The 25756-nt window shown below is 36.5% G+C and overlaps 1 long non-coding RNA gene across 1 annotated transcript; it reads right to left on the bottom strand.

Moving 5' to 3' along the window:
* Positions 1-693: 693 nt before the first annotated feature.
* On the bottom strand, positions 694-1742 carry LOC110679585. Its single transcript, XR_002502608.1, has 3 exons — positions 1577-1742; positions 1443-1510; positions 694-828 (listed from the first exon to the last, which is right to left on the bottom strand). It is a non-coding gene; the product is annotated as an uncharacterized LOC110679585 (long non-coding RNA).
* Between the last annotated feature and the right edge of the window lie 24014 nt (positions 1743-25756).

Genomic DNA, 25756 nt, shown 5'->3' with positions numbered 1-25756 from the left:
TGATGCACCGGAATAACTCCGACCACAGAAATATTTCCGCGTTCCTCTGTCCACTTCCAGAAACTAGATATGTGTGCCAGTATACAGACAAAAAATCATTTGAATCTATTGAGAACTCGCTGAGCGGTGAGGGTTTCAGATTTTTTTCTTTCACTCAGGCCTATACGGGTTAATAGAATTTTCCAAACGTGTACATTATCTGGGGACTCAAACTGTCGTAGCGGTGAACTCGCAGCTTTCAGCAAGTCCAAGCTGGGTTTGAACTTCGCTAGATCCCATGCAAACCCTATAGGTTATCTTTGCGTCTATCAAACGAAATACATATCCCAAAACGGCAAAAGGCCTGGCCATCACTGAGCAGATATTAACTTGAATTAAATCCTATATGCCAAACATCGGTCATGGAATAATTCACAAAGTAATTCCAACGGCAGAGATTTATTTGAAGTTTGCTCCGTTCAAATTTGACGATTTGAATTTGGGATCAAAATGTCCCCAAAACACATACAATGTAACTTTTTTCGCACAGACAGGTTAATTGAAGGAAAACAAGTATAAAATAAAATCTGGATCACTTTTAAAACGAATAAGCTGAGTTCCCTAGTAACATCTTCAGCAGAACAACAGTTTATTCAGCTAAAATATACTCATTTCAGCTGACTAAGTTGTTAGTCAGCAACAGGACGCATGTTCAATGACGCCATCTGGATGAGAAACATGCAAAGAATTTCGATAATTCCGGTTGTTAAGAGAGCATCGAGGTGACTTAAGGCCGATTTTCGTTTAGCAGGACGCACTCTCCGTTATTGGGTGCGAATCAGCTTTAAGCTGAAACAGATTTATTTATTGAACGTAGGGTTTCAATGCTAGTAATGGAGCCCTTAGTAGCTGAAATTCATTCTAGACGCTTTTCCGCAATGATATCTCAGACGCATATACGTTTTGTGGAGTCTAACAACAAATTCAATGTCTTTACTTTATAGTACGTCTATGAAACATACAAAATCATTCGATTTTTTCAGCGAAATATGCATTTGAAAAACTGTTGTCCGAATGCCTATTATGGACCCTCCCGGGGTCCATAATAGGATTGTTTACAAATTTGACGTTGCGTATTATGGACCCTCCATTTGATTCCCATGTAATCCGGCTCGCTGCCGACGAGCCTATTATGGACCAACCTGGAAATGCGTATTATGGACCCTCTTGTGTGGTTTCATTTAAAAAACTGTTCAAATATCTATATTTATGCGTCTCAAACCAAATATTTTGCCTGAAACTGCTGACTAACAATGTAATCGAAGTTCCCCTGGTGGATTTTCATAGGAATAAAGTTGCTTTGAGTGTTAATTTTATGTTTTTCTGTAGGGGATCCATAATACGCAAAGGGTCCATAACCGGCATCGACTCCCTATTTGTTAAAATTATCTAAATATACTTACAACAATCGGTTTCGAGCATGTTGCAAATTCATCTTCTTTTTCACCTCGATGCTCGTATAGTTACATATCTGTGATATAGTTTCAGGTTATATTAAGTTCAATTAGATTTAAGAAATCTTACTGTGATAACTTACTCTGTGATACAATAATTTTAGATTCAAAATGGTTTTCTTGTGGCTTTCCACATATTTATTTTTCGTCTAGATATAAGTTTTACGTTTGTTTCGTGAACTTCTTTCAATACACTTTATACGTTCCTAATCGTTCGGGATCGAAATGGTAAAGTAACAGTTTTTCTGGCGTTCTACTGTTCTACCAATAGACGACGTAGCCAACTAGGAAAGAACAGCGTTGGCAGCAACACCGGTCAACTACGAAATATGTACACTGAGAACAAACAGCGTTGCGGTTGAAAATACTATATCAGAGGGTTAAATTAAATACACAACGCCACTTGATTTGTGCAGACTAAATTCGCATTTATTTAGAATATTTTGTGCATTCAATTTTACCATGGCACCATTTGTATAGTAAAAATGACGATATCATGGTTAAAAACTTGCAGCAGACCAGAATCGAACCGAGGATCTGGGGATTGTCAAGCGCGAACGCTAGCCGCTCGGCTATCGACGCGGTTGGATTGAGAGGGAATAAAACGCAAATAAAAAGCGTTCATGATAGCTCAATCGTGGTTGGAATTAGAGTTGCATATTTCTCAGGAGCACATAAATGTACTGACGAGCCTCCAACCAAACCGTCTCTCAGCTCATCGGAATCCTAGTGTGCTGCGCTAGCAGGAGGCTCACGAAAATTCTAAAAGCGCGCGCAAGCCGATGTGCTCCCAGGGAGACTCGTCTCATGCGCTGCTCGGCGCTACGGCTCACCATCGGTATCCAAGTTGTGAAACAACTGCTTAGAAACGAAGATACTCTACGATTTTTTTCGCTTCATTATGCAGGTGTCTAGATGGTCTACATGACATGGTCGAGGACTCGCGATCCAAGAGTTACAATTTCGATCCTCGTTGGAAAGTTTTGTCATCATTTCAATTATTGCGCTTAATTTTAAACAGCACATGTGCCGGAGCGCATGAGACCGCATTGAGACACATCTCAAGAAAAATGAGGCTCACCAAAAAAGGTCTCACAATGTACAGCGCACCCGTGCGCTAGCATGCAATGAGCCTCCTGCACCTAAGGCAACAGCACGTGCACAGTAACTCTAGTTGGAATAGTAAATTTTAAAACACGTTCATGGTTCTCATTACTGCAACGCTTGTTTCAGTGTAGACATCTGAACTTAAGGTGATTATAAAACGAAGCCACACTTTGAATTTTCAAGAGCACAAGACTGGAGAATCTGTCAACAGTTCGCGTTGACAATCAATCAAATTGCTTGCTTGCTGGTGAAGACCAATGGGATGAATTTTCAACGCGGAGCGCTATTTGGTTCTCAAGTCTTGTGCTCTTGAAAATTTGAGGTGTGGCTTAGTTTTATAATCACCTTAAGCTTATACCTACAGTGGTTCAATGTTATATTCGTACAAGACACTGTTTTCAGATAAAAAAAAAATAGTAAAAAAACAATTACCATGCCCACACAGTTACGGATCACCCACAGTGATGGATCACTTTTGCGTTCAACATCGGATAACTCGCTCAAAACATAAACGTTGACGTAAAACATATTTTTCCCATATTATACTATTTGTCTTCTACCATTTGTAATGTTAAGCAAAACATTCAACCGCTAAATGACGGTATATTTGACAAATGTTTAGTTGGTACCGTGCAGCTATCATAATATGGTCGTTTTCTGTAAGAAGTGCCGTCAGCATTCATAAGCTCCCACAGATGGTAAAATTCAAATGTTATACTATAAAACATGCTCGTTCGCTTTGATTTAGTATGAATTCATCTTTCGAAAACATTTTTCTTTGATTGTTGATTCTAAATACCGAATATTAGCACTTCTAACTAGTGATCCATAATATGTACCAGAAAATGATTGTTTACCACGGTTATGGATCACTTCCAAAGAATGTAGCTTTCTGCTATTTTAAGCATTGGATTCGACATTTGCAGACAATAGCACTAAGGATAAAACTAATAAACCATCATGGTTTGTAAATTTTATTTTTTAGCAGACAAAAATGGGTGGAAAACTTGGTGTGGAGCGAAAACAGTCCATGTCTCAGTTACTCCAACACAGTATCCCAAAAAAATGGCATTTTACCCTTGTTTCCAGCTCTAACACTGCTATTTTTTGCAGAAATATGTGACACATTGTTAACTTTCGCCAAATCATGCAATACAGATGCATTGAGTTGAAAATCTTATGATTTTGCGCACTGATTCGTAATATGTCACAATTTGATCCATAATATGAAAATTGATCCATAATATGGTTTTCAGAAGCCGATACAATGTTTAATTTTTATGCAATTCTATGTAAATATTACATTCAAAACAGTTTACTAACCGAGGTTCCATCTTAAAACGAATCAATTCGTGTTTTTGAATTACAATTTTACGTTTTCCATGCCGTTCTATTGAATTTTATAGGTTGGACTCCACACTATTTGATCCATAACTGTGGGGTCATGGTAAATGATGTATTGAGATTAAAATACTCTATCCATATTGAAGGTAGTAGGTGAAATCTATTATTTGACAATCACAAAATGTTTCCATTTACATTCATCTTTGGATTAATGGAAAAGTAATGGAAATTTATGTCTCCACCAAATTCCATACTTGTACACCATCAAAAATTTAGCGTACAATATTCAAAACTAAATTTTAATTGCTGAAGTGCTTTATTATGATGTTCAGATGTAGTAAAGTACCGTAATTTCGGGTGAAATTGATCACTTTCCACGGTTTTTCTTGTCTGTTTTCTATAATAATGACAATGCCAAACAATTTAATGCAGGAAAACAAATACCAAGGCGAGCCTCATTGGCTCATGTACCGAAATTTTCTAACAAATGTCACTTTAGTGCAGAGAAATATCTCAAAAATAAAAAAATCTGGGGATTTCATTTCGGGTAAAATTGATCACCTGTCAATGCGATTATTGTTAGTGTTCAAAACAAATCTACATAATAAATATGAGCTCCCTGAATCCGAATATGCTTGCAAAATTCTTAACAATACAAGATTTATAGAAATAATGTATAGTTAAACTTCATGAATTACACGGAAAACGCCTAAATGTATGCAATTTCCTAAGGAATTTCGTGATATCTTACAGAAATTTAATTATTCCAACCAAACAACCAAACTCACAAACTTTCAGGTTCATACCATGTTCAAATCCTTGTTTAGAACTAGAAGTTTATGGATGTTTGTCAATACTGCACTGTACATGATTTTTAATTTTTCATTATTTTTCATAGAAATAAGCCTTATTTAACGTAAAAAAATTTACAACACACAATTCGTCAATAGTTACGGCAAACAACGTTCATTCACTGCAGGTTACATAGATATTTGTGCTCCATTAGGAAGAAATAAAATCGTGCGACACGGTGATCAATTTCATCCTACTGATCAATCACCCGATTTTTCGGTACATTTGGACAATTTATTAGCGGACATATATGAATTTTAGGTAAAACTATGACAAATGGCAGTTTTCCAATAGTTTATACCAACTTGATTTGAAAACAGTGCCCCGTACGAAAATGAAATTGAGTTTTCTATCTGAGAAAAAGATGTAAATTTCGCATGAAGTATTCTATAAATATTTTTCCCGTGATCTTCCCTGACGTGATTTTACAATATATTTTCTCATGACGAGTGAATTAATTTAGAAGCACCAGCTGTAATTACGTTGTTTAGTTCACAATAACAGGAAATGGGCGTAATCGAAGTTTGGGGAAGGACATCAATAGCTACCCCTTCATGAGTGTTGTTCATACCGTTCATACGAGCACGCATCGAATTCGGGTGGTGGGTTGAAGCGGTTATTCGTGGTTGTTTGATAAGCGGAAACCCGTTTAATTGCGAGTGCCGTCGACGTGACGGACGTTGCGATGGAGATGCTTCTGTCCCGTAATCAGAAATTGAGGAAATGCACTTCATTTCGAAACGGTGCCAAACAGTTGTATACAGCAAAGGGTGGTTTAGTGTTCCGTAGTTCCAGCGCAGGAGGTAGGACGTAATCTGAAAATGATTTCACTGAACCGTGACCCTCTTCTGTTGGGTTCTGAAAGTAAGCACTCTCAGCTCGACCGCGGCGGCTACCATTACTGACAGGAAAATAACGTATTCCATCGAACTCGAAAAATAGGACTACGGGAAGAGTAGAGACGGCTGAATCGGAGTTTTTCCGACTAACATAGAAAGGAAGAAAGAAGAAGTAGCAACAATCCCAAGTTCACGTTAGCAATGTCGGCTTGTTTTCATCGCATGCTCTAACATTTGGTCGATCATCATCATCATCGGCGCCCTCAACCACCCTCTTTCCATCCAACCCAAGTGGGGTGCGTTTTCCGTTCAGGCAAATAGCATCAAGTTCATTGTCTGCTTTTACAAGGTGGAGGGTGGCGGCAGTAAATGAATAGCCAGGAAAAAATCTCTCATCCCATTAAGCTCGTAGCACCCTTCTTGGATGGGTGGTTTTGCTTGCAGTTTTTTCAACTGCACGTAACGTGCACAAAATAAACAGTTTCAGAATTTCCAGTTTCTTGTGTTGGTTAATTTTGCTCGGCTATAGGGAACATTGTTTCTGTTAGGGATTGTCAACAGAGAAATATAAAAAATAGTTGAATAGAAACTAAAAGCGTAGGGTATTGTAGCAATATGTCGAGAAATTAAAAAATGCCTACGAGCATATTGACTAAAATTATTAGATTTCCTCTGATCTAGTGAATCTAAGTATGAAGAAATCTTAAACATAACACGGAAATAATAAGACATTTGTTGACATTTCAAGATATTTTTTATCCTTTTGTTAAAAAAATGTTGTTCTTTTTGGTTTCAATCAATTGGTGTTTTTTGCATCTATAAATACACAATTGAAAAATATTAACATTCTTTGGGTTGCACATAAAATGCGTTATGTCAATTCGTATTGAATTTCAACTACGAGTAGCAGCATTTGAATGGGTGCCATTGCTTTGACGTAATATTTCACTTTTTTATAGGGTAAAATCACCGGTTTTGGCCAGCCTAAGAGACAATGTCAATGCAAATTACATGGGAAGCTCTATTTATACTACAAATATGTCAAATGCAAGCTTTCAATCCATATTACGTATGTAAAATATCAGAACCGAGCTAAAACCCTTTTTGTCGCTTTGGAAATCTCGTTGGTCAATACAGGCGACCAGTACCAGTTTTGGCCAGTAATTTAGTTTCGATTCTTGAATTGGCCAATCATATTGATTTATTATTAGAGTGGCCAAATTAGGAGTACCCAGGCCAAATTTGGTGTATGAGAGTAAAATTATAAGGAAAATGAATGATTTTTCCTATATTTTGAATCAATTCGGACGAGTAAATGAATATATTTCTATCATATGAATGTGATCTACTGAACAATAAAGATTTCATGCTGATTGTCCATGTGAAACGGTGTATGATCCACTAAGGCTACAACTGGCGTATGGCCAAAACCGGTGCTTCCACCCTATGACAAATTCTAAAACGCATTGTCATGTAGGTAATTATACTACTTACGTTATGTGTTACTCAGTCTTAGTCTTGACTCAGCTCATCTTCAGTATTTTAATGATGTGATAAAAATGAATAGAGCCTTATTTATATCAAAATAACGTAAAACATAACATAAGATTTTAACAAAAATAATGCTTGTGATTAATTGGGTATGTTCCCAGTGTGACAGTGTTGCGGTTAAACATTATAATGTGACAAAAAGAATTGTTCTTTTTTCGAAATTTCAAGAACCAACTTTTATTTTATTATGACTTTCAATATAAAATTTTGTGATGAGAGTGCATAACTTGGATTCTCGACCGTTCACAAATCATGAATATTAGACAAAATAATACATTTTTATTAAGTTGAACAAATTGTCGCTCCAGAGCCTACTTATCAACTGATTGTCAACTAGTCACTTGCACAGTTATTAACTGACATCATTTTTTGTCAATTGACCACTGACCAAAACTGTCTTTCATTCCAACTCGAAAATATCCTAGACCAGCGGGATTCGGAATCACGACCCTCAGCATGGTCATGATCATGCATTGCAGGATATATTCTCATTTGATTTCGAAGCACGATTAATGCAAACGAAGAAAACATCCCATCTGTAATCGGTCTGTGATTGATAATGTTTCGTAAGTTGTAACAAGCTTGATTAATACTAGCAGCGAACTGAAAGCCCGAAAGAGAGAACGATGATAAAATGCATTTCTCTCGATCATTTATCATTGGGGGTCATATAGGTATCATATAGGGGATTATAACATCCGATAGCAATAGTGTCCCACAGGTTTGGAGCTTGTTTTGATGGGTGTGAATGATAAATCACTGTTATCCTTCCAATCTAAGCAGTGCTGAAGCAGAAGATGATAAACAAGTCCTCGTGATGTGTTGCTGATCATAATTGTTACAGAGTGTGGGGTTAAGTGAGAGATTATCTCAATGGGTTTTCTGATCTTGGTAGAATAACACTCTGTTTCTTCTGCAAAAGAACCATGTGTATCGAATGAGAAAGGAATGCACTGGTCTGCTCCTGGGAGGGAGAAACCGATACGAAATTTATGTACGTCACAGTGAGCCGAGATTCTGCTGTCACGAAATGTCACTGTGAGCCCAGATCTTAAACACTGGACTAACATGATAATAGTGCGAAATTGATCAAAACATATTTTTGCATTTCATCAAAGGTGACAAAAATCAAACGAAAATCAATTCAAAAGTAATGTCTCGATAACACCTTTCAATATGATTGAATACAAAGTATTGAAATACGCATATTTTTACATTTCCGAATAAAAATGAATATTGGATGCAAAGAATACTGTGGCCCTTTTCCCATGTTAGCCCGGAAAGATCGAAGGTACACGATAAAAGAAAACTAGCGATTTTCATCAAGTCTGCCTTGATTGTCGTTGGCAAACTGGAGTTATTTTGCGGTTTGAGACAAACTTTGTTTAATATTTCGTGTGTAGTATCTGTGCCTCCCTCCCAGGTCTGCTCCATCCTGATTCGTATTGATATCAGGTGTTTGTCATAAGTTATGACTCTTTACTTTTTGCGATCGCATTTGTTGCACGTACGTTCCTTTGGATTAACTTCCGACCAGAAAAACAGGCTTAACTACTACTAGAATACTAGTCTACCAAATACATGTGCACAGGGATTGTAGCTTACAAATCCTTGAAATACAGTCAAAGCTCGTTATAACGACAAACTTTTATAGTGACAAAAGCTCTCTATAAGCGACATTTTTCGGTCCCTTGAAAAATATTTTAATGTTTATAACTATTCTCTATAACGACTTTTTCTCTATTACGACGGTCCCTTGCGATGTCGTTATAACAAACTTCGACTGTACTGGCCAACTTAACCAACAACGGAAAAATCAGATCTATGTACCGTTTTGATAAATATTACGGACAGCTTTTAATTCCGGACACTCTTCTTTGTATGGGAAACATTTCACATGAAATGTTTCAATTTTTTTCCGTTCATAAGTTCGCACTTTCGTGGCTTGTTTTAATAAGCATTTTTTATCGACATCTATGAAAATTAACAATACCTAACTGCATTGTGTTAGCTAAGTGTCTTCAAGACTCGATAACGTGAAGGAAACATACAAACTGATTTATTTTATATGCTGTTTGATTAGTTTTTAGTGTCCGTAATATGAATCAAAACGGTAATAAGGTTAAGATTAGATTAATCAATGCCAATTTTTTATATGCCCTTTTTATATGCCTAATGATACAATTTCGCAGTAGTCTCTTGCTAACTTTCATCTTCTGAGTTCTCGGAACTGGTTCCGGTCTTCCGCTGAGTATCCTTTATGTTGTCCTAGGCTCTGTCCTCATAAACATATGTTTAATTTCATAAATTGTGGCCAGATTGATTCGTATTTGTGGACAGTTGAGTTATCCCATTCGTGTTGCCAACCTCTGATCGTTGTTTCGTTACACGTGTTACGGACTCCTCTGGCACCTCTTTGGTTGAAGCATTGACCATTAGAGTGGTTCAAAAAAACGTTTTTGCTCCACACCGCTCATTCGATTCAAGATCAAATTCTGAGTGTCCTCCCAAAATTTGAGCTCTTTTGGATGAAAACTGAGACTGCACAAGCCCTTTAAAGTTTGTATGAGAATTACTATGAGAAAAGAAAGAAATTCATTCAACCGGTCATAGTGTTTGCCCATGTGTTCTTGGGGATTAAAGCTATGTTGATACTGTGAGATACATGCATCAGCTACAACTTTGCCCAAGACCGTTTTCAAATCGGACGTCTCAGTAATTAGTTATTGATTTATATCCAGTCACAAATTCTTAAACAATGCTCATTTAACTTCTGAACAGGCAACATTGCTACATCTGGCGCGAAAAATAACCCACACAAATCATGGCTACTATGTTTTACTGCATATATCCAGTGATGCCTGCAGATCAGCCCAATTATTATAGCCAAAGTTTTACAACTCATACAAAAATCAATTACTAATTATTGAGACGTCCGATTTGGAAACATTCTTCGGCAAAGTTATAGCTCATTATTGTATCTCACAGTATTAACGTAGTTATAATCCCCAAGAGCACATGGACAAACACTATGACCGATTGAACTAATTGCGTGCTTTTCCCATAGTTATTCCCATATAAACTTAAAAGAACTTGTGCAGTCTCAGTTTTCATCCGAATGAGCTCAAATTTTGGGAGGACCCTCAGAATTTGATCTTAAATCGAATGAGCGTTGTGGAGCAAAAACGATTTTTTGAACCACTCTATTGACCATCTTCCTTGATGATGAGCCCGATGGGCGTCATCCCGGCTATGATTTAGAAACCGTCGTTCGTTATGCACTTGCTACTGTGCTCAAATTTCCGAGTGCTTTTCAACCGCTTCAGGTATCTGGCCGTTCTAAGCGCTTCTGACCAGATTGGTCCTCTATACCTCAGTATGGATAGCGCCACACATGCCAGAAGATAGCGTTTGCTGGCAATTACAATAGAGCTGTTAGATATCATTTTGGAATGGGCTGCTAAAGCCGTAGATGACTTTTTACAGGCAAATTAAACGTGGATATCGAAGCTGAGCTTGTCATCGATCATTACCCCAAGATGCTTAGAGATTGCTTGTACTGTATGGTGGAATCACCTACTGAGATAAGCAACCGTCGCTCGAACTTGCGGTTATTGAGCACACCACCTCAGTTTTGTGCCGGGACAATCCTAGTTTCCTAGACTTCATACATTCCTCAACTATGGGCATAGAGCGCGCTGCTGCCAACTCTACTTCCTCCATCGATTCGCCATAGACATTAGGGTGATATCGTCGGCTATTCCAACAATCTTAACACCAGTAGAAAGGGACAGCCTCAGTACGTTATCGTACATCGCATTCCATAACATCGGGTCCAGGATTGAACTTTGAGGTACTCTCGCGAAAATTAGAACACTTTTCGGCCTCTCCTCTGTGTCATGCAGCAGTTTTCTAGAAGCTTACACAACTGCACCGGTACCTTGAGGCGATGCCTTGCGCTGTTCAACGCATTCTTCAAATCCAGAGTGATAACCGCGCAGTAACGGATGCCGTTCCTTTTATGCTCGGTTGTCACCTCAGCTGTCTGAACGGCTGGATAGCTTTCAGAGTAGATTTACCTTTCCTGAATCCAAACTATTCGTTAGACAGGCCGTCCGCACCTTCCGTATACGGTACTAGCCTGTTGGAGATCAACCTTTTCAACAACTTGCCCGTCGTATCTAGTGTACATATATGTAGGTCTTTACGCCGACGGGTCACCTAGTAGTTTCCCCGCCTTCGGTAGTAGCACCAATTTGTGTCGCTTCCATACATCTGGGATGATTCCTTGATCGATGCAGCGTTGCATCGCGGTTCTGAACAAGTCTGGATCCGCATTGACTGCTGCTTTTAAGGCAACATTCGGGATACCATTGGGTTCCGGTGCCTTATTCGACGCGAATAATTTCACGACTTCTGCCAGCTCTTTGTTCGTCACAGTCGCCACTTCGTCTTCTTCTTCATCTGCCGCATACGGCGCCGAGGGCCAGGAGCTTGTGGGGTGATGCGGGAAGACTACATCGATTATCGATCGCAGTAGCTCGGACGACTTCTCTTGGGTCGCTATGGCACCTTTGGCCTTAGTCTTTACGTCTTTACCACTCTGTAGGCGTTACTCGAGTTGGTGCTCCCGTGGTATACCGTGGTGCATCAATATCCGGACGCTTAAGTCGACATAAATGTTCAAATGCTAAAATCAAGTGGTTGTTTCAGAAAACCTTTAATGTAATATTGTTTCAAAGCATGTTTAACTCAAGATCTTCACGCTACTTATAAACTTTTTGGTAAAAATCATGATTTCAACATGAAAATCATTCAAATACTTAAGCATGTCTTGTCCATAAATCCGGACAAATGATGCAAATGGTGTATTTAAATCCGGACACCTATGATCAAAATCCAGACATCTGTGTAATAGCACATGATATTCGTTTAATTTTAATGAAAATCATATCAATACACAATAAAATATAGATATTTAAAAAGCTTGATGTCTGCGTTTGCCCTATAATGTCAAAAAGAATAGCACGTTTGTAATATTAGTGGTTTGATTACCTGAGCCGAGGTGCGTGTGGCTTGAACTGCAGTCGGTGCGGATCAAACTGTTATTATGAAAGTTTAATACTATTTCTTTCACATCGAGTTAAAAGTTGAATACTCACAAAGTTTACAATAGTTATTATTCAAGTTTTCTCTTATTTTTTCTTGCACAAAACTCACTTACACTATTTAAACCAGGGTCTTTTAGAAGATGTCCGGATATTAAAACACTGGCTCGAAATCCCGGACAGTCTCTAGAAGCACCGATAAATATATATTCCAGACTTATTCACAAACTTTTGAAATATCTTCTCCTAAAAACATATGGTTAAAACTTGCTAAAAAATATAGTTCACAAACTGTTACTTCAATCAAACGATGTTTGCGCGGTCATCGATCGTTAAGGCCTTTTGGTGCGTCATCACAAAATGGCTTCATCCAAAATCATTAACATATTGTTATGATAGTATTGGTATTTGCAACATCGATGAAATATAAATGCTTATCACCTGATTTAATGGATAATTTATGCGAAGAAAAATGCTTCAGGTGGTATTTCAATATTTAATCAACACTTTCAGATACAACATTATCAATTTAGCGACAATATACATGAGATTTATATTCTCAAAAAAATCTTCGATTTCATGCTGCATTTCATTGCCTCACACTACACTTGTAAATATAAGGTGCTTACCTTTTCGATTGTAATTCAGCGGCAAGCATTTGTGTTTTGGATCCCATATTGCGTTCACTACACTTCCACTAAACAAATCTTTTATTCACTTTCCTTAAAGGAACACATTTCCACCGGGATTTCAATATTTATAAAGTTTCATCAACCACATCACTCAAAACTATTATGGCGATGGTTTTCACTTGTTGCGAATCGACTCCGCCACCGCACACTGAGACATGCCTGTGTTTATAGTCTAAAATATCCAACTTTTTTTCTGTTGTATTAATTTTCAGTGCGGAAAGGTTGGGCAAAGCATAGAAACTTGAAACTCATACGTTGTTTGTTTTTCGATTCTCTCAAATTACAGAAACCATCTCTACGAAGCATAAAATCATACCAAGTGTTTATCAATTTGGACCACCTAAAATAATTGAAAAGCTCCACAGTGCGATGCGTCGGGATGCGTCGGGACGCGTCTATCGTGTGTGCACAATCATCGCGATCGTTGAGCGCAGTGATGTCAGAGTTGCTATCTGTGAAATCATAGCATTTAATGTGGATTGATCACAAAAATCATTAAAATTTTATTAAATCGGTGATCTTATGATGGAAAACTATTTGCAAAATGATAAGATTTTATAATATGCAGCAAATGTTCCGAAAACAAGCATATAACAATTGCTAGAAAAATCTGCCATCAATAACCTGGCAACACCGTCATCCCTTGCAAACATAAACCGTACCGATGCATAACAAAATTATGCGATAAATCCAATAAAAAACAGAGAAATTCCGTTGCCCTTCATTAAATTGTAATGTTTTCTTTTGATATGTACGATTGATTTCAAGCATAATTCTTCAATCCGACGTATCTGCAAAAATAAACAAACCGAGATTTGCTTTGCATGGGCTTGACAAACTCATAATCTACTTATTGAGCCAACAAAAGTATTCCTAAAACCATTTTTCGATTTTTGAAAATAAATTTTAATTCTGCCCTATGTGCACTTTACTCAGTGTTTTTAATTTGGCTACATACACCCTGTGTTTGTAAAGCGACTCAACTGTCAACATTTTCATGCTAGCACATACACCGTACATATGCTCATAGTAAAGCGACCTATATGCCGAATCAAAACATAACATTTGAATCAGCAGATACGTCATACCGTTTCCGAATCACTAAACATGTTGGAAATCGAGAAATTCGGATTCCTACAATTGTAGCTAGCTGACGCGTCGGCAAACTGATGTGGAACATCATCAGTATTCAGTTCTAGACAATGTTTCTTACCAAATTTCTCACAAGAACTGTTCTCCATCTACTTTTGTTACTCACAGCTCCGTCCGGTGCTCCTGTTAGTCGAGTTGAAATTAGAAACATTCGCAAACCAATGTTCGTTGTAGTTGAACGTAGAAACTGTCGAATTAACGAACTCTATTAGGTTTTAAGGGAATTTGCAAATCGGTGTATGTGCAACTTCAAAACAATACTGGTGTATATGACGTGACGCATGTGAAAAATGAACTGTCAAACCGACGCATTAAGCAAGGTGTATGTATCAATCAAGGTATGGTATCGACGAATCATCATGGTGTATGTGAGCAGCACAAAGCAAAAGGGTTTATTCGATAATTTCACCAGTTTTTCAATCTAATTCAAAACGAATCGTAATTGTTTAATAGTGGTTAGAAACAGTGTTCTTTTTTTCAACTTGTAGAAGACACAACAATAAAAAAAATGCAAAACATTTTAAATAGGATTTAAAATGCTTTACAATATATTGCATCGCATTTTTCTCGAATCCATCCAAATGTTAGATACGCCGATTTGAAAAATTAGGCTTGATTTTGTTGATTTTGATTTACAATACTCGTCAATCTACTAAATTTCCCATGTGTTTACATAAAAATATGCTGTATGCAAATGTTGTATATTTTGTTTGTTTGTTTTGAAAATATACATGGAAAGGCGACACTACTACTGTTACATCAATGATGATTCTAATGATTCTTTGAGTTACACGCCGCTTCACCTTAAACTGTATCCACATTAGCCAGCTCTACATTTAATGCGGAAAGCGATTCCAACAATAGTTGGCCTCTTTAGTTGGTGCAGCGGCTACCCCACTCCACTGCCCATTGAGCTCTCGCCGAGCGGTGTCACGAACACATGCGCAAATTTGCTGGTTGAAAATACTGTCATTTGATTTTGCTGGGAACAGCTGATCTTTGTTTATATTTTCAACCAGCAATCTTTAAGTAGTGTTGGTGACATGTAACGTGTATGTACACGAGGGCAGAAACCACTATGCATTAAAGTCACCAGCTCTCACTACTAACTGCCGATAGGCAAATGTTTTCAAAGCTAAACGATCACTCCGACATCTGGTTACTAGTAGAAGAACCTTCAAAAAAGAGGTTTGGTTGAGAACGCACCGTGTGCAGCATAGGAAGGAGCACACAATTTACACTTTTTCTCGGAATAGTTATTTTGTAGAGGATAAAAGAGCATTGAAAAACATAATAAACTTGTTTTCCAACGAAAATGTACAGATTCGGCCAGTGCTCATGTACGATTAGTGGGATAAAATTGGATAATTGGTGTTTGGCAACATAGGTTATAAACTTCCGGATTCTTTGTTAGTGGTTAAATTTGTTGTGAAATTACGCGTATTGCAAGAATGAAGGGTTGAAATGATTATGCCAATGGAAAATAGTTCAATAATTAATTGATTATGACCTAATTTTTGGGTTGAAAAATAAAATTTTGGACGTAAAAAAACATTTTCAGTGACATTTCTCGCCTTCATCCCCAGCGACCTCTATGATGGTGGCGCATTATATTTGCCTATTATCTAGTTCTGCTATCATCCTTTCGACCTTTTGGGACTGCCATAGAACATGCCGTTAATCTTTGCTATCGCAAAATCGTCGTTTGCTATCGCAAAACAGTCGATACATCTCGCGTAACAATTCAAAAGGGCCAATCCTCCGATCGTTGACTCTGAGAAAATTCGATTTGAATATTATTCACCACATTTTCAATTCCAATTGTTTAGTATTCAAATCAATCAATGTGATTTCTTGCTAGTTGAGTGACGATTTACTATTACTACACGCTAATAATCGATTTTATTCTGAAAACTGACAAAAATGTTGAAAAAATGATGGCCCATTTTCGATTTTCATCAAGGCATGGGCCTTTTTTATTGGCCAAATTGAATTTTATTAGCGTTCTTGACCCAAGGCTAGGCCTTTTCGGTTTTCAATGAATGAGCCATAGAGAGTCATTAGCCTCTCACCATGCTAAGGCCGATGACAGTTTGCGAAATTTTCCGATTGGCCCTCTTGATGGAGCGAGAACCAATCATTGGCCTTTTCGAGCGGGGGCCAATGAATGATTTGGAAAAAAGCGATTATTAGCCGTTTTGAAAACCGAGTTTATAACGGTAAGTTTTATGATTATGTTGACAATGTTTGCATAGTTTGTGGGTGTTGGGAGATGCTATCGAATGGTATCAAAACCCGATTTGTTTACAATTTGATCATTGGCCCTTTAGAATTGTTACGCGAGAAATGGGGAAATGCTCATAGAACTTTTTTAAAGAAATCCTTAAAGTTTTTTTTTTCTGGAACTATTACTGACACTCAAACAACCATAGGTATTCCTTGCGTTTTTCAGATAAACCAATGGCTTATCTGACAAAAAAAATGTGTTATATCTCCTTAGCTAACTACATATAACTCGTATCTTAATTATAGACAAGATTTTAACAAAGTCTGATTGGATAGCAAAAATATCGCAAAATAGAACTGACAAAATCTGATCCATATTCTATTTTGATATCGAAGCTGAACTAAACCCTCCTATGGGGGATGCATTACAGCTTGCTCTTTCCTACATGTATTACTCATCAAGGCTCTCCATCGACAACAGTATGTTCCGTAGTTTGATTGATTTCACCTAATCCCCATGCGTGTCACTCACTATTCCTTGCCTTAAGGCAAAAAAAATCAATTTCCCAGTTATGTATTCATCTCGAGCTACAGTTCCTCGGCGATCAGAACGCAATCAGAAGGAAGAACCTTTTCCATGGATATTTCCTGCCCTAGTGAACGATAACGGAAGGGAAGAGCCCCAAATTACGCCGAGGGATAAATTTTCCCATTATCCCTTCGTGAAGCAATTCCTATCAACCGAAAACACCACTCGTCGGTATCGGAATTGTGGGAGAAGAATCTATAGATGCGACAGCAAGCAGCAATGCAGCGGAAAACAAAGGGATGTGCATGTGGTGATACCCATTTCCTGTCTGCCACCAACCGAGAAGATCTTTCAATATAGGGGGAAATCAACCAATGTTTGTCATGAATAGTATATGACTGTGCGAAAGTATTTCTTATCGACTGAAATTTTCAATCAAGCTCCATGCCGGTGCATAAATTGTGGTGCAGTTCGGTTGAACAAATTCGGACGAAACATTCAAGTGCCTTTACAGATGCTGAAGGATTGCAGTTCCCTCCTCTATTTCTGTAAGCTTGAATCCGTACGAGCAGATGATTGTTCGCATTTCTTTATTGTTCTGAAATCAGCTTCATAGGTGCAGGCGAAAATAGAAGCGCAACAAGAATAGCAATTCACCAACTGCCAACATTTAATCCTGTGCGTTGAATGCGAAAAGGCAGGAAATCATAAAAACGAAGTCCAATAATTTATCGATGAATTGGCACACGCGCCAGTTTAGACTATGTCTGTTGCAAATAGAGGAGTATATCCCAGGACGAAACCATGGGATAAATTGACGTGAAATAAATGTTTATTTTTTTGCCAACCATTTTTTATAAAATGCTTGTAGCACATTTGTTCCCTGACCCTATATTATAACAAGATGTAGGAGATAAGCATATTTCTTTAATTTTTCTATAACTATTATCAATTTTTTTTCTTGGTACCTTATTTCTATTCGAGATCAATGTATATACAGTAGTTATATTCGTACAGGACACTGTATGTACATTAAGTTGGTAAAAAAACTTTTAAATTATATATTGAGTTTCAAATACTTTACCAATCATGAAAATCACAGGTGTCATCTATAGTTCGACAATTATAAACTGTTTCCATTTACATTTATCCTTAGATTAATGGAAAAGTTGTGAATTTATCTAAAATGGTTCTCCGACATTACCTGGAATGCATTTACCGGAATACAATTTGCCGCAATGAAACATTTACCGGAAAAACCATTACCCGATCGGCCATTTGGAGAACCCATCTTAAAATGTTAAAAGAAAAGTTGCATCTTTGTAGTCATAGCTAGCTGTTCAGCAATGGCAAGCTGTACAAATAAGTTGATTTTTAAAAGAAGGGTGAATCATCTAACAATATGCAAATATTTGAAGATGATGCATATCGAAATGATCAAGAATGAAAAAACCTCAAACTTCTGTTCGATGCTTACGTATTTTAAAGGAACAACCTTCCCTAATCTGATCTAAGCGCTTGCACAGCGAATATTGGCAAGCATCCTGGAAATACCTCAATTTAGTCAGGTATTTTCTTGACAGCATTAATATTTGCAGAATATCAGCGATATGATACAAATATTAAAATGGCCAGGCCCACGCACTGTATGAATAAACTGATAGACACAAAATCTTCAATTCAATGAAAGAAAAAACGGGGACAACCGTTTCAATTCAGGGTTATAGGTAAAATTATTGGGAGTGGCGATGCTAAGAAAGTTATTGCACACTCCATTGTTGTACTCCTGGGATGGGACAAGAACATTTCTTTCCATTGTCCTGGCTCTAGAGCCTTGGTTTAAGCGCCATTGCTCGCTCTCTTAAACGAGAAGAAAACTCATTTTGCCCCTCTCCCGCTATACAGGGACCGCATACTGTTTTCCATCAATTTAAACATACTTGAGCAAAATTATAAACATGATTAAAAAATCATAGTATATAAATTTAGATTAAAAATCATAATATGAAGTACTAAAAACGATATCACCAGATTTCATTAGTGTACCAACGTTTGAGGTTTTTGTATGCTGGATTTTGGATCCCGCTGTAACCGCCAATGATTGCATGTTGAGCTTGAAGCAACTGACGGAAGCTTTTCGGTGGTCAGTAGAGACAGCATTTCTCTTTTCTTGGAGCCTTGGGCTACGTCACACACTTGAAAATAATAGATTTTATTCATGAATAAAGAAAAAATCAAATCAAAAACTTACCATGATTTCAAATACCATAATCATCAATTTGTATTATGATTAACACAACGCTCTGAAGCGAACATATATAAAACTTAAGTAAAATATGAAAAATACCACTAAGAGTTTTGGTTGAAATGTATTCAGTTTACAGAAATCATAAGCAGTTTTAATCTCTTTTGAGTTAGAAACTTGTTATGTCACAACTTCAAAACTTTTGTCGAATGTTATTTCAATCAATTGAAACCAAATTTATGTTCTAAACTTAAGAGAAAGGTTAATTTTAAACTTATCTGCAGAAAGAATGTTAACTACGAACTTTATTTTACAACAAACTACCCTACACCATGTTGTCCATGCCTCCAAATCATTGATATTATCTCAACATTCAATCATTATTAAATTTGTATTCAAATTGTACACAAAATTAATCCCTATTTTGCAATTGATTGATTCTATAATAAACATAGAACATAACTTGAATATATGCCGTTGTTTTCATCATTTTTAATAACGTATGTTGCGATTACGGGAGTAATATTTCTACTATCAATCTCCATAATAATGTTTGGTAGTAAAAAGTAAAATAAGAAAAATAATAAGGAAATTTTGTTAAAGGAAGTGGTATTTTAAAAAATACGTAACATTGAAAACTGGTATTTTTGTTAAATTCACTTCAGCTTCAAATATATTATCTTATCTCTTATTTCTCAACAGCTCGTGCCATATATGCACAATATCATTACAAATAGTAAAGATGAGTAAATCTACAAAACTTCCTGAACATTTCACTTTGCATATCAGTCAATCGTAAATCCCTTTGTTTACTGTTACAAAACAAACACGCGTTGGGTCTCGTGGGTGGTGCTGCCTAACAAACTTGTCTGCCTACGACGGATTGTTCGCCAACTCATTATGCAGAGAAAAGAAAATACATTTACATCCAGTAGTAAAATTAATCGACTGAAACAATTTTCGTGCTCTGCAAAATTCACGTTGGATTCAGAGTGCCATTTTTCTTTCCTGACCCGACCAATTTCTGTGAGGAGGGTGATCATTATTGGGTTCGCTATGTTGAAGTGAGGGTGGCGGTCGCTCCAGCAATTGGATAGATTGGACGATAGGGTAGTAATCAACAGTAACCACACCGAACACCTGCCTATGCTTGCACGGTAGATGTAGAAATGTTGCACACCTTGTTGAAAATTGTTCGTACGAAATCATGCAGGGAGGGTGAATGAGTTGTTTTAGCTGACAAGTTCAAATCTAATGGTTTGGATAACCATAAATGCATGATGTTAAATAGCAATGTTACTTTTGTGGCAGAAGTAATAGTTATCTACTTACGATTTGTATGAATGTTAAGTACAGATAAATACACACTGTCTTTGCTGCGATCTTACGAATGCACAAAGTTTCATTTAGCAGAAAATCTTTAAAGTATAGTAAAACGGGGTAACTGTGATAGCTTTTCGAAAAAATCTAATTATTTCTGCATTATATCTAGAGATTTTTATTGTATGTTTCTAAAACAAGACTAGTACTTAGTACCATCAAGCCATCAGTAACCTTACGCGCTCCATTCACCGTGCAAATATTGAGTCGATACCAACAGAATTTTCATACATTTTTTACCAACAAAATTTATAATGGCAAAATAAGGTGTAACTGATGAAATAAAACAGAAATCAGTTCTTGTTACAAAACAATTTAAAAACTTAATAAATATAATGAAATTTATCGGATACTAAAACATTTGATATTGCAGTTTTTTTGTTTATTTTTTTTTTAAGACACCGATACGTTAATGCTTTCAGTGAACGATTTGTTCACACTTGTTCACAGCACCACACTAGACTAGCATGCAACGTGGCACAGTCGAAAAACCTTCCTGGCGAAAAGTTGTCCGGACTGAAGCGGGAATCGAACCCATACTCTTTGACTCGATGCGGCTTAATGCTTGGTAACACTCACCGCACGACCATTTTCAGTCCAGCTCCTTTCAATTAGATATGTTTTATCGCATGAGCCTAAAAAATCAAATTATTTTTTTTATGATTTATCGGTCAAGCCATGTTTGCATGTGATGTGGTTCCCATCTATTAAGCATGGTTCTCGTTACCGTTCTTTAGTATAAAAACCTTGAAATCATTCAAAAAACTTTAAATTAATTGTTTTGGAAAAATGTAGAAAACTCCATATCAAGTAGTTAATAGAATATGATCTTCTTCTTCTTGGTATTACGTCCTCACTAGGACAGAGCCTGCTTCTCAGCGTAGTGTTCTTATGAGCACTTCCACAGTTGTTAACTGAGAGCTTTCTTTGCCAAAGATGCCATTTTCGCATTCGTATCTCGTGTGGCAGGTACGATGATACTCTATGCCCAGGGAAGTCAAGGAAATTTCCATTACGAAAAGATCCTGGACCGACCGGGATTCGAACCCAGACACCTTCAGCATGACTTTGCTTTGTAGCCGCGGACTCTAACCACTCGGCTAAGGAAGGCCCCAAATAGAATATGATATCAATTGGATTATACAAAGTTTTTAAGGGCCTTCCTTAGCCGAGTAGTTAGAGTCCGCGGCTATAAAGCAAAGTCATGCTGAAGGTGGCTGGTACGATGATACTCTATGCCCAGGGATGTCAAGGAAAATTCCATAATGAAAAGATCTTGGACCGACCGGGAATCGAACCCAGACACCTTCAGCATGGCTTTGATTTGTAGCCACGGACTCTAACCACTCGGCTAAGGAAGGCCTCACAACACAACGATTTGAAGAAAACAAATCTTCAAGGAGTATAATGTTACTACTCCACCAAGGAATTTCGTCAAAATTATCAGTTTTCCATTTATCATGGTATTCACGTCTTCGAAAAATACAACATAATTGAAATAAATATTCCCCGTCGCAAGATTCAAGTGAACTTTAACCGGCATTTCTCCAAGTTAAAACGTTGTTATTGGTAACTCTTGCGAATTATAATTTCTAAAAAAAATGATAAATTGCAAACAACAAAAAATGGATAAATTACAGACAAGATAAAATAAAATCAACCATTCTTATCTGGCTTATATACACTCGTTTAGAATATTGCCCATGTTTTTCCCTGACTTTCCAGGTCAGAAATGAAATTCCTTAACATTTCTGGACTTTCCAGGATGTCGATTCTCTGTCAATGCGATTTTTGAAAGGTAAATTCTGTTAAAAATGAGAATACATAACTTCATCTCATAAATTTGAAATCCTCTCATATTGAAAAATAGCAGATAAATTGATAGTGATCGTACATTATATTGTCAGTTATTTGTCAAGAAAACAATATGTGATGAAGCTCTTTTGATTATGGAATTCCATCATTCATCGCCGCTGATGATGTCGAGGATATATTAGCGCATGTTTAACAAATAAAAAAACCTGACTTAATCCACCGATGGTGAGACTGAACCCTTCTTACATTTCCATACTGGTTTGAGATAATTATTATTCATCATTAATTTGGAACCTTGTATCAGAATAACTAAACTTTAGTAGTTGTGACTATGTTCTATCTCCCTAATACTTAAATGGTTTGCGAGAAAGTCCCGGAAACTGCACGTCAAAAGGCGGATTTCAAACTTTATTACTTTTCATACGCTTTTTTATCATAGTTTAAGAGGGTCTATAAACCCATGTTACCATCCTGTAAAATAATACTAAAAAATGAAAAATGTATGTCCTAAAATGATTTTGCCAGCGATTTTTTAAAGATTTAAGTGCAGGTTTAAATTAAAAAAGGGAAATTTTAGATTTTTGAAAAAATCGATTTTTATCTCTATAAATTATAATTCGATTGCAATATGGTTGTGAATGATGTCAGAGCTTTCAATCGATGAAAAACTCAAAAGATGAAGAGCTCAAATCGGATTAAAAATAGCTGAGAAATTGATCAAAATGTAAAAAGTTGAATATTAAAAAAAACTATTATTTTTTTTCAGTATTTAAAAAAAATTCTTCCATCGATATCTCTGTAACTAAATTTGCGATCCGATTTGAAAATTTGAAGAGTTATGAATGAATATCAGAGCTTTCATTGGCCGATAAAAGAACTAAGGTATTAGAATATTGTGCTTATTCTGCGCGGCATGTGAGTCGAGACGAGTCGCTCTCACCGCGAGTGACGTGAGACGACTAATGTTAATCAAATGGGAGCGAGTCGACAATTGTCACCTCATTCGTCTCACCTCACACGCCGCGCAGAATAAGCACATATACTTTTTCTAGTACTTCGCGATACTGTTTAAATCATAACTCTGTAACGAAAAGTCCGATCGCAATGAAATTTAATAGCGTTATATGGGAATGTTGTAGCTTTCATTCGGATCTAAAAGTGTTTAAATCGATTGACAAACAGCTGAGATAATTGAGTGACATTATTGTAGCACACGCGCTCATACACACACACACACACGAACATGTGCTCAGTTCGTCGAGCTCTATCGATTGGTATATGAGATTTGGTTCTCCGGGCCTCGGATCAAAAGTCAATTTTTCAAGCGATCTTTATACCCTTCTTATGGTTGTAAGGGGTCGTCCATAAATGACGTAGCATTTTAGGGGAGAGAGGGGTCTTCACGGATTTGTGACGATGTTTGACGAGGGGGAGGGAGGGGTCCCAACTAGTGGACGTAGCACTTTGAATAATTTTGGTAAAAAGAGTTGCACTGAATATACTGACAAGCAGTTTTTTTCTATCAAACTTCTTTATCTGACTTATTAAACTTGGGTTACGAAATTCAACTTCAAAACATCAATATAATAAGGTTGAAAATTGTCAAGAAATTTAAAATTTTCCTGATATATACAATCAAACAGATTTTATGAAGCTTTAAATAGTTATGTTAATGTTAGATTGTATTCGTGTCTATTCTATTTTATTTATAAACAAACAAATTAAAAGATTAATAAGTTAAGTAAAAATCAATGCTTTATAGACATGGGAAAATATTTACCATTTGTTAACAAGACATAGAATCAACCGATAAGGTTTCATTCATATTTTCTGTTGAAGCATTAATTCTTCAAAAGAATACAATATGCTCATTTAGGCAAATATTAACGTTATTAAAGTAAAACACGTAAAACAAAAATTTTATTCAGTGCGTTATATGTTGCAGGAGATCTCCACTCAGTCAAATCATCGTTTGTTTTGATACATCAATGCTCTTGATGGAACAGCCTGGATAATAATGAGGACATAAAATTCGAGTTTTATCAAAATTGTCCTATCGTTCAGATTTCTAAATCACTCGGTAATTCAACGAAAGAGTATTTTGACTATTTCATTATTTCATAACTAGTTGAGTTAGAATATTTCAGTAATGATGAATTTTAGCTGAAATATTAATAAAGGTGGTTGCATAAAAATCGATAATTTTTAAAACATTCCAAACATTGAAATTGTTATTTTGTCTCTATCTGGCCACTGTTTGCTGAATGGATTTGATTTTAGAGAACAATGACGAAGATCCATTCCAAATCATGGAATGTTGTTGATCATATTCACTATTTCTACACTACGAACAATTTTAAAAATGCCTATTATGTAACAAAACTATTGTTCAATATATTATAATTTTTTTTTATCCCAATCCGAACAAGATTTTTAGCTTTTTTCTACATTTTCAGCTGTAAACTTGTTTTAAGTTTTAACAACAGCAAAAGTACCACAATTAAATTACTGGGAATTAAAATTATGTAACTTAAACAGGAAATATGCTTGTTTAAACTGTTTTCCAAAGCATTTTTAGTGCTGCGGTATATCAAACTACCGTAAGGACGCCATTCACCGCTCATTTAACAGCATTTTAACATGTTAAATTCGGTTAAAAATCATTCGCTCGGTATTTTTCGAAAGTTTTTGCGCTAGACGCAAGATAAAACATTTATTTTTGTAGGAAAAAAGATAAAATGTGAAAAATGTATAATGGTACCGAATGACATGTATGCCAATGATACATGTTAAGGGCGCCATTCACCGCACATCCTAAGTATGAGGCCCTGTATGCAGTACTAGTTGGACATAATTTACTTTTTTTAGCTGGTTGTTATCTTTGTACTATATTACGACAACATATTAAACCGTGGCAGCTAAGAAGAATTTTCCAATCTGCTATAATAAAATCATTGTCAAACTCATGTTAACCGCCTTAAACAGCCTAAGTTTATTTTTTATAAATAAAATATGATATAAAATCATACGGATTTCATTCTGATACAATCCATTTTGGTACACTAATATATGCAAATAACTTTTATTGCGAAAATTTGTTCAGATTTTTCAAAATAATTCAATGAGCGGTGAATGGAGCATGAGCGGTGAATGGCGTCCTTACGGTATCATTCGTCAGATTATCCTGATGGTTCAGTGTTTAATACCAATTAATCTCTATATTAGTGTAGCAATTTCCGGAATTTAATGTTTCGTTTTAGCCCAATCGCTGAGGAAAACAAATTCAAAATTTAGGGATGCATGATATGCTACGTATTTTCTAAAAGGGGTATCATCATTTGTGACTAAACGCTGTAAAAAATCAGTGAAAAAATGCTACGTCATTTATGGACGGCCCCTAAGAAGGGGGTAAAAAGTATTCAT

The sequence above is a fragment of the Aedes aegypti genome, chromosome 3 (assembly GCF_002204515.2).
Source record: "Aedes aegypti strain LVP_AGWG chromosome 3, AaegL5.0 Primary Assembly, whole genome shotgun sequence".
Lineage (NCBI taxonomy): Eukaryota > Metazoa > Arthropoda > Insecta > Diptera > Culicidae > Aedes > Aedes aegypti.
This window is presented reverse-complemented; position numbering and strand designations above follow the sequence as displayed.